General features: G+C 42.5%; 1 pseudogene; it reads left to right on the top strand.

The window, feature by feature from the left end:
* Positions 1-7,579: 7,579 nt before the first annotated feature.
* Positions 7,580-10,379, top strand: LOC105488373 (protein ILRUN pseudogene; annotated as a pseudogene).
* Positions 10,380-10,605: the final 226 nt, after the last annotated feature.

The raw sequence follows: 10,605 nt of genomic DNA, 5'->3' as shown, positions 1-10,605 counted from the left end.
GGCTCACACCTATAATCCCAACACTTTGGGAGGCTGAGGCAGGCAGATCACCTGACATCAGGAGTTCAAGACCAGCCTGACCAATATGGTGAAACCCCATCTCTACTAAAAATACAAAAATTAGCCGGCCTGTGGTGGCACATGCCTATAATCCCAGCTACTCAGGAGGCTGAGGCAGGAAAATCACTTGAACCTGGGAGGCAGAGGTTGCAGTGAGCTGAGATCGTGCCACCACACCCCAGCCTGGGCTACAGAGGAAGACTCTGTCTCAAATAAATAAATAAATAAATAAATAAATAAATAAATAAATTGAAAATTAGCCAGGCATGGTGGCATACGCCTGTCATCCCAACTAGTTGGGTGGCTGATGCAGGAAAATTGCTTGAACCCAGGAAGCGAAGGTTGCCATGAGCCAAGATCATACCACTGCACTCTAGCCTGGGAGACAGAGTGAGACTGCATCTCAAAAAAGAAAAAGATACCAAAACTAGTAACATGAGTTTGTCAATATCATTGGATACAAGATTAAGATACAAAAATTACTACTAATTGGAAATAATGAATTGAAAAATATAGTGGAAGAAACCTAACACCCAATCGCATCAAACATTATAACAGCCTTCCCCTTTCAGAAAAATTTAGTGCTGACACCTGGACAGGCAGAGCAGGGAGCCCATGGAGGGGCAGCTTGGCTTGGGGAATCAGAGCCCACATGGGCTGAGAGTCCACAAAAGTGAGACGGTGTATAAGGAAAGTGAGAGCATGAGCAGGGTGAGGAGATGTACCCACTGGGGACAGCTTGATGGGGGGGCATTGGAGTCTAAATAGGGTGAAGGGACTGCCAAGTACAATCTGGCATGAGGTGAGGGGAGAGGAGAGTTTCATGTGGGGAAGGTGATCCTTCTGCTGGGAGACAGAGGAAGGCATCCACATGGGGGCAGGGAGGGAGGCGGCAGTAGTCAGAGGTTGGTTACGTATAAGGCAATTGATCAAATCATGTAATATGTCAAAGACAACAGAGCCGAGTTTCTCACTGTCAGAGAACGCAGTTACAAATACGGAAAGGGGAAAGCTACAGTGTATGTTGTGGGGTTGGATTGGAACTGGAGGTGTTATGTGAATCATGGTTTTCAATACAGACATAAAAATGAACATAGACATGCATATATAGAGAGAGATACACTTTATTCCTTAGCTTTGCCCACTGAGAGGCCCTGGGAGAAGCAGGCCCTTAAAGCTATGTACATGCGTCATTTTCAGATATGGAAGGCAGGCAAAGAACCACTATCAGAGAGCTGTAAGCCTAACTATCCCAAGGTTCATGAGAGCTCAGGGATGTTTGAGTTCTAGGCATCCAGAATAAACAGACCTCTTTAAATACCCTGGCATTCTTTGAAAAGTCATGTAATAAAAAAACATTACCAAAGGGATTGAGAAGAAATAGGCAATCTGAATATTGGTGTATCTGTTAAAGAAATCGAATTTGTAATTTAAAAACAAAACACAGGCCGGGTGCAGTGGCTCACACCTGTCATCCCAGCACTTTGGGAGGCTGAGGTGGGAGGATCGCTTGAGCTCAAGAGTTCGAGACCAGCCTGGGCAACATGGTGAAACCCATCTCTACAAAAATTAGCCGGGTGTGGTGGTGTGCCCCTGTAGTCTCAGCTACCTGGAGGGCTGAGAAGAAAGGATGCCTTGAGCCCAGGAGACAAATTTTTTTTTTTTTTCTTTTTGAGATGGAGTCTCGCTCTGTTGCCCAGGCTGGAGTACAGTGGCCGGATCTCAGCTCACTGCAAGCTCCGCCTCCCGGGTTCACGCCATTCTCCTGCCTCAGCCTCCCGAGTAGCTGGGACTACAGGCGCCCACCACCTCGCCTGGCTAGTTTTTTGTATTTTTTAGTAGAGACGGGGTTTCACTGGGTTAGCCAGGATGGTCTCGATCTCCTGACCTCGTGATCCGCCCGTCTCGGCCTCCCAAAGTGCTGGGATTACAGGCTTGAGCCACCACGCCTGGCCAGGAGGCAGATGTTATAGTGAGCAGAGATTGTACCACTGCACTCCAGCCTAAGCAAGAGAGCCAGACCTGGTCTCAAAAAAAAAAAAAAAAAAGAAAAGAAAAAGAAAAAAGAAAAACCGAAAACCAAAAACAACTCATCAAACACACACACACACTCACACACACAAGCAAGCATGCACACACACACACAGGGACTCACTATTCTTAGAGGGAAATTCATAGATGTGCAAATATTAGCATTAGAAAAGAAGAAATTTTTAAAATTAACTTTCCATCTTAAGTAACTAGAAAAAGAAGGCCAAATTCAACGCAAAGTAGAGAGGAGGAAATAAGATAAGAGAGGAAATCAATAAAATAAGAAACAAACAAACATTAGAGAAAAATCAATGATGCCAAAAGCTGGTTCTCTGAAAAGATCAATAAAATTGATAAGCCTCTAGATAGACTGATCAAGAAAAAAGAAAGAAAGACACAAATTACCAATACATGTTGATTTCAGTTTGTTTTACTCTTATGTTAAACATTCACATAATTCTAGAGTTAAATGTACAAAACAAGGTATATTCCAGGAAGTATAGCTTCTACCCCATCCATTCCATCCTGTCTCCTTCCTCTCCTATAAGTAATCATTTTATTATTTGTGGTTTCCAAATTCTTCCATTTTTTAGCATTAGAAAAAACACGTATAGTGAATACATTTGCAGTGTTGTTTTAAGGAACATTGTGTCTCTCAGGGTTCTCACAGACTGGTTTAAGACTCTTGCGAATATAGTGATTATATTCAAATATAATCAATGTATTCAAACAAAACCTTTTAGTATGCTCAAAACCACATGAAAGAGTGTGCTCAGTAGATCAATTAAACTGGTTATATTTAATAAATATCTACAGAGAATATCTAAGGGGTTCACCTGACCCTGCCGAAGGAGGATTCCATCTTTTTGTTGACTGAGCAAAAAAGCATCTGACCATCCAAATTAGGCTCCTGTGAAAGATGTGTTCTGTTTATTTATCAAAATCCTACTTTGTATTCTGAAAGTCCTGCTGATGCAGATTCTCTTTATAATGTGACCAGTGAAGTTTGTGGACCTGATACCATCAAAGGACAAATGCATCCCAACTGGGGGATGGAAATCTTTCAAAAGTCTTTTGTTGACAGGGTCTAATTGTGTTATCCTTTTGCTTTCATAAAGTCCTTTTATAAAGACTTAACTAAAACTCTTGATTATAACTATAGTTACTTGTTTGTTTTATCCTGAAATAAAACATAATAGCATCCCTGATAACAGAACTGGTGAGTTCATAATGAAATGTAATATTATAACTGTCCTGGGTAGCCTTCTAATGCATCTCTCTACTTGGTGCTAGGTATTTGTAATAATTCCTGATTCTACTGAGGAAACACTTGCGTAGCTTGATCCAAGTGCTTGAGTTTATTTTCAGTTTGAAGGTGATAGTGTTCCAATAACCTACAATTTATACTTGGAAGAGGTTTTTGGCTACTAGTCCTTACTTGGCAGACAAGTCTAGTTGCTATCCTGAAAAGAAATCTCCTTTACCTATCTCCTTTATGACACGGTGGAAAACATGGGCCATACTGTACAAGAGTCGTGGATGAGTTTGGATCAGCCTGTCTCTGGTTCAATGTTGGTTAAATGTGCAAGATTCAAACATAAGAATTCTTGTTGGGCTGTGTATTAGTCTGTTTTCACGCTGCTGATACAGACATACCTGGGATTGGGCAATTTATAAAAGAAAGAGGTTTAGTGGATTTACAGTTCCATGTGGCTGGGGAAGTCTCACAATTATGGCAGAAGGCAAGGAAGAGCAAGTCACGTCTTACGTGGATGGCAGCAGGCAAAGAGAGAGTTTGTGCAGGGAAACTCCCATTTTTAAAACCATCAGATCTCATGAGACCTATTCACTATCACGAGAATAGCACGGGAAACACCTGCCCCCATGATTCAATTACCTCCCACCAGGTTCCTCCCACAATACGTGGGAATTGTGGGAGTTACAATTCAAGATGTGAATTGGGTGGAGACACAGCCAAACCATATCAGGCTGGGTGCAGTGGCTCATGCCTGTAATCCCAGCTACTCGGGAGGCAGAGGCAATAGAATCGCTTGAACCTGGGAGGTGGCGGTTGTAGTGAGCTGAGATTGCACCACTGCATGCCAGCCCTGGGTGACAGAGTGAGACTCCATCTCAATTAAAAACTGAATAAACTTCACATTCATCTTTCCCCCCACTTCTGAACTATCAGAGCTTTTCTGCTCATTGTTTGTTGTTTCTTTTTAGTCCTGCTCCACTTATTCCTGTACACCTCTTCTATGTGTACACAATCACACATATGTAACATGGGATGTGAAACTTTGTAAATGAATGTGGTTTATGACATAAATTTAAAAATAAAGGGTTCCAAAAATTAGAAATAAAAATGTAAAGTTAGTTCTTTCTATAGATATAAAACAAACACACACGTACACACATATGTATAAGAGAGATTGTTATAGCAAAGTATATTAAATTATTATCTTATTTAGAGCTTTAACAACCTTAATTTTAAAACACAATTACACTTTCACACGGCAAAATTATAAGATCCAAACCTAGGCCGGGCACGGTGGCTCAAGCCTGTAATCCCAGCACTTTGGGAGGCCGAGACGGGCGGATCACAAGGTCAGGAGATCGAGACCATCCTGGCTAACCCGGTGAAACCCCGTCTCTACTAAAAAATACAAAAAACTAGCCAGGCGAGGTGGCGGGCGCCTGTAGTCCCAGCTACTCTGGAGGCTGAGGCAGGAGAATGGCGTGAACCCGGGAGGCGGAGCTTGCAGTGAGCTGAGATCCAGCCACTGCACTCCAGCCTGGGCGACAGAGCGAGACTCCGTCTCAAAAAAAAAAAAAAAAAAAAGATCCAAACCTATAATACATTACTTATTTTACTAGTAACTAATAACATTTTGAGTTCGAGAAAGAATCAGTGTATTTTACAATTAGACAAAAATAGAGTTCATGTAGGGATTGTGCAGTAGCCATAAATTCTTTTTCCTTTTCTTTTAGGCTCAAATATCTTGGAACTGATTTACAGTGTCTAGGTCTAGATCCTTTTCATTGTTAGCATCATTTAACACAATACTAGTTATTTTAAAAGGAAAAAATAAAAGTCTTAATATACTATTAGGGAAACATAGGAGAAAATGCCTATTGGTAGATGGAGTTTTATATGAGTAAAACAGGTTGGAATATATAAAAATATACACTTTTGAGATATGGACAAAATTTTCCCTTTGCTTTTTAGGTTTTATACCTAGATATGGATGCATTTTTTTAAAAGTTTAAAGTACACATTTAATTTATCTATTAAATTATTTATTTTTTATCACAGATAATATTCTGTTGAACCTCAATTATTCACAAGTCTTTGGATAAACAGATAAATTTTTAAATTCAGTATTGTTTTTCTTCAAAATCCCCAAAGCATGTGATTGTAAAAAAATAAAATTAAATAAATATTAAAATATAATACATTAATATTATTATCAATAGTAATTCAAGAAATATTATTCTTTAAAATCTTACCCAGAAAGTTTAAGCAGAAAATTGTATAGGCCTATAATTTTTAATATAAATTTATAATACAATATGAGTTTTACAGAGAGTGCAGAGCCTAAAAAAGTCTTTTAAGGAAAAGATGACAAGGACTGGGATAAAAACCACAGGAGAAAATGGTTAAAGTGGAAGCGGAGGGAGAAATCCTTGGAAGTAAAAAAGGCAAAGAACTAAGAAGCCAGCATGTTGAATGTTTTATCTACATGGGAAGTGAAATCACCAAGATTAACACTGGAGAAGTGGGAGGGAGAAAGAGAGAGATAGAAACAGGAGGTGCTAAATATTTCAATGAGTAAGGGTACTTTGAGGATGGTAGATGGTAATAAGAAGAGGAAATGAGTAGTTAGCCTGATCCTTTTTTTTTTTTTTTTTTTTTTTTTTTTTTTTTTTTGAGACAGAATTTCACTCTGTTGCCCAGGTTGGAGTGCAGTGGCACAATCTCAGCTCACTGCAACCTAAGCCTCCTGGGTTCAAGGGATTCTCCTGCCTCAGCCTCCCGAGTAGCTGGGATTACAGGCGCCCACCACCACGCCCGGCTAATTTTTGCATTTTTAGTAGAGACATGGTTTCACCATGTTGGCCAGGCTGGTCTCGAACTCCTGACCTCAGGTGATCAGCCCACCTCGGCCTCCCAAAGTGCTGGGATTACAGGCATGAGCCACCGAGCCCGGCCTTGATCTTATGTGTTTCAGATGAGCAGGGGGTGTGTGTGTGTGTGTGTGTGTGTGTGTGTGTGTGTGTGTGTGTTGGGTGGTGGGGGAGTGGAAGGAACCCTGTGTGGAGGGAAGTAGGGTGTCTAACCCAGTCCTCAGACCAGAGGCACAGGTGGGTACACAGTCAGGGATGTACCCTTCACAGGGGGCCCCAGAGAGAGGGCCAGAAATACAGTCCATGTTCCCCTCACCGCCGTTGTGCTTGGGAGTCAGCCAACCAGAAGAGACACCTTTTCCTAACTGACCTCAAGGTACTGTAGAGTGCAGTCAGTAGCCCTGGGTTCAAGGGCATGACAGAAAAGGCCGCAGCCATTTGAGAGGACTGCCACAGGAGCCGCACCCACAGGGAGACTTGGGGTTCTTTTAGAGCAAGAAGGTGAAGGTGAAGGGAGTATCCAAAGCAAGGGCTGGAGATGCAGGGGAGTTTGCTAATGACAGACCCTGGGGTCCAGAGAATATGAAGAAAGGTTTTGGGGTCAAAATTACTAGGAGAAAACGTAGTTGCTCACTATTACAACCTTGGGGGTAGGGAGGATCTCTTAAACAAGATTTTTTTTAAATGCAGAAGGGCATTTTTAAAAAAATCAATAGATTTAAGCATTGAAAACACTCTAGTTCAATAGAGTGCCCCATAGACAGGGCAAGCAGACTAGTGACAGCCTGGGAGAAACTTGTGCAAAGCCAAGAAGAGAGTCATAGCTGGAACATTCAAGAACTCCTGCAAATCAGCAAGAGAAGAAAAGGAAACCCAATTTTTTTTTTTTTTTTTTGAGACAGAGTCTCACTCTGTTGCCCAGGCTAAAGTGCAGTGGTGCAGTCTCAGCTCACTGCAACGTCTGCCTCCTGGGTTTAGCAATTCTCCTGCCTCAACCTCCCTAGTAGCTGGGATTACAAGTGCCCGCCACCACGCCCGGCTAATTTTTTGTATTTTTAGTTGAGACAGGGTTTCATCATGTTGGCCAGGCTGGTTTCGAACTCCTGACTTCAGATGATCCACCTGTCTCAGCCTCCCAAAGTGCGAGGATTACAGGTGTGAGCCACTGCTCCTGGCCAGAAAACCCAATTTTTAAATGGGCAAAGGATTTCATAGACAACTCACTGAAGGGGAAACATATCTGGCTAGTGAGGATTTGAAGGGAGGTTTCATCTCACCAGTAATGAGAACAATGCAAATCAAAACAACAGATACCACTTCACTAAAATCAGAAGTCATATGCTATCAAGTTCTGGCAAATATGGTGGAGAGCCTCAGGTCCTGCTGGTGTAAGTGCAAAGTGGTGCAGCCGTCTGGAGAGAAGGCTGATAGTACTTAGTGAAATGAAGAGCACATACTCCCCATGACATAACAATCCCCATGATTGCTATGGATACACCTTCCCTCCCCACTTCCCAAAAAAACTGTCTTTCCAAGGCTCATAAGGTTTACAGTAACAGTGTGTGTCCTAATGAGGAGCTGGAAAGAGGCTGGAGCCGTGGCTCATGCTTATAATCCTAGCACTTTGGGATGCCAAGGCAGGAGGATCACTTGAGGCCAGGAGTTTGAGGCCAGCCTGAGCAACATTGAGAGACCCCACCTCTGCAAAAATTAAAAAAAAAAAAATTAACTGAGTATGGTGGTGCACACCTGTAGTCCCAGCTTCTTGGGAGGCTGGGGTGAGAGGATCACTTGAGCCCAGGAGACTGCCGTGAGCCATGATCATGCCACTGCACTCCAGTCTGGTGACAGAGGGAGACCTTGTCTATGAAATAAAATAAAATGAAATAAAATAGGCAAATCTATAGAGCCAGAAAGTAGACTCGTGTTTGCCTAGGCCTGGAAGTAATGGGTGGATCGGGGGTGGGTGATGATTAAGGAGTGTGGGGTTTGTTTTGGAGGTGATGAAAACATTCTAAAATTGATCATGGTAATGGTTATGTAACAGTGAATATACTGAAAGCCACTGAGTTGTATACTTACATGAGTGAATTGCATGGCATGTGAATGATATCTTAATAAGGCTGTTTTAAAATGAGTACGAAAGCAAACCACAGAATAGGAGAAGATATTTGCAACACCTATAATCAAAACAGAACGCATATTCAGAAAACATAAAGAACTTCAAGCCTAGGCCACATGGCAAGACCCCGTCTTTACAAAAAATACAAAAATTAGCCAGGTGTAGTGGTGTACATGTAGTACTTGGGAGGCTGAGGTGGGAGGATTGCTTGAACCCAAGAGGTCAAGGCTGCTGTGAGCCATGATTGCACCACCGCACTCCAGACTGGCTGGCAGAGTGAGACCCTATCTCAAAAAACAATAATAAAAAATAAAAATAAAGAACTTTATTTATTTATTTATTTATTTATTTATTTATTTATTTGAGATGGAGTCTCACTCTGTCACCCGGGCTGGAGTGCAGTGGTGGAGTCTTGGCTCACTGCAACCTCTGCCTCCCAGGTTCAAGCAATCCTCCTGCCTCAGCCTCCAGAGTAGCTGGGATTACAGGCGACTGCCACCATGCCTGGCTAATTTTCATATTTTTAGTAGAGACAGGGTTTCACCATATTGGTCAGGCTGATCTCGAACTCCTGACCTCAGATGATCCACCCGCCTCGGCCTCCCAAAATGCTGGGATTACAGGTGTGAGCCACTGTGCCCAGCCAAAAAATAAAGAAATTTAAATGTTAATAAGAAAACATAAAGACAACCTCATATCAAAAGAAAAAAAAAAGACTTGAATAAGTACAATCATTCCTTGATATCTGCCAGGGATTGGTTCCAGGACCCGTTGGGTATCAAAATCCACAGACGCTCAAGTCCCTTATATAAAATGATGTAGTATTTGCATATAACCTACACACATCCTCCCACATACATGAAATTATCTCTAGATTACTTATAACACCTAGTACAATGTAAATGCTATGTAAATAGTTGTTATACTGTATTGTTTTTATTTGTATTATTTTTTATTGTTGTATTGTCATTTTTATTTTTATTTTTTATTTTTTCTGAATATTTCCAATCTGCAGTTGGTTGGATCTGTGGGTTCAGAGCATCAACTGTATTGCAAAATGAGAATCTCTAAATGGTCAATAAGCAAGTGAAAAGTACTCAATATTGACAGTGGTGATGGAAATGTGTACTAAGCCACATATGTACTAAAAGCCACAATAAGAAGCCAGAGGCTGCGTGGTGGTGCTGGGGAAGCAGAGAATACGAGCGCGAGTGAACGGCTGAGTGGGCCTGGACCCAGGGCTGGTGCAGAAGTTTGGCTGCTTGGGCACCACCAACAAGGACATGCTCATCTCTGAGTTCCAGAGGCTGCTTGGCTTCCAGCTCAACTCTGCTGAGGGCACCTTCTTCCTGGACACGACCAGCTGGAACCTACAAGTAGCAATTGGTGCCTATTGTGACTCTGATAGCCCAAACATCAGTGTGCCCTCTATGTCCTTTGTTGAAGATGTCACCAAAGGAGAAGCAGAGTCAATACCTCCTGATACTTAGTTTGTAAAATCATGGTAGATCCAGAATTCTGGGACAGAGGCCTGGCTTCCAGGGGTTTGTCTTAAGTATGTCGGGGGAGACCAATTTGGACTTGTGAATGTGGTGATAGTGAGAGCACTAGAAGCCCCTCAAAATTGCAGATGTCAGCGTCCAGATGTGCAGCTCCAGCAGAGCAGGAATGTATCAGGGACAGTGGTGGATGTGCACTGCTACAGGACTCTGCTATGGAGCTGTTACCAGGAAGATTCTCCATGTAAAGGTGGGTGGACTTTTAGGAGTAATGCAGCCGCCGTCATCTTTTGAAACTCAGCTCAATGCACCGCTGCATCCCAAGGTAGAAGGAAACTTCAATCAGCTTGCCTCTTCCCAAAAGAACCAAGAATCAGATGAAAACAACTTAAAAGACCCTGGGGGTTCCGGGTTCCACCCAATCAGTGAAAACACACTGGCTCCTGCTCCTGACCAAACAGAACAAGACCAGAATAGACTCACAGATCTCTGTAAATCTGTCCCCCAGCAGTGACGCAACAAGGCTCCACAGGCCTTAGCCCTTCAGGCAGCCTTAAACAGGGGCCAAGCCAGGCAAGGTGGTTCATGTTTCTAATCCCAGCAGTTTAAGAGGCCAAGGCGGGAGGATCTCTTGAGTCCAGGAGTTCGAAACCAGCCTGGGCAACATCAGGAGACCCCATCTGTACAAAAACAAAATTAAACAAGTGTCAGCAACAAGAAAAATTAACAAAAGACAGAAGACCTAGCTCTGGGGTGGGAGGGTAG

The sequence above is a fragment of the Macaca nemestrina genome, chromosome 7 (genome assembly GCF_043159975.1).
Source record: "Macaca nemestrina isolate mMacNem1 chromosome 7, mMacNem.hap1, whole genome shotgun sequence".
In the NCBI taxonomy this organism is placed as follows: Eukaryota; Metazoa; Chordata; class Mammalia; order Primates; family Cercopithecidae; genus Macaca; species Macaca nemestrina.
Note: the sequence above shows the minus strand (reverse complement) of the source record. Positions and strands in the feature narration are given on the sequence as shown.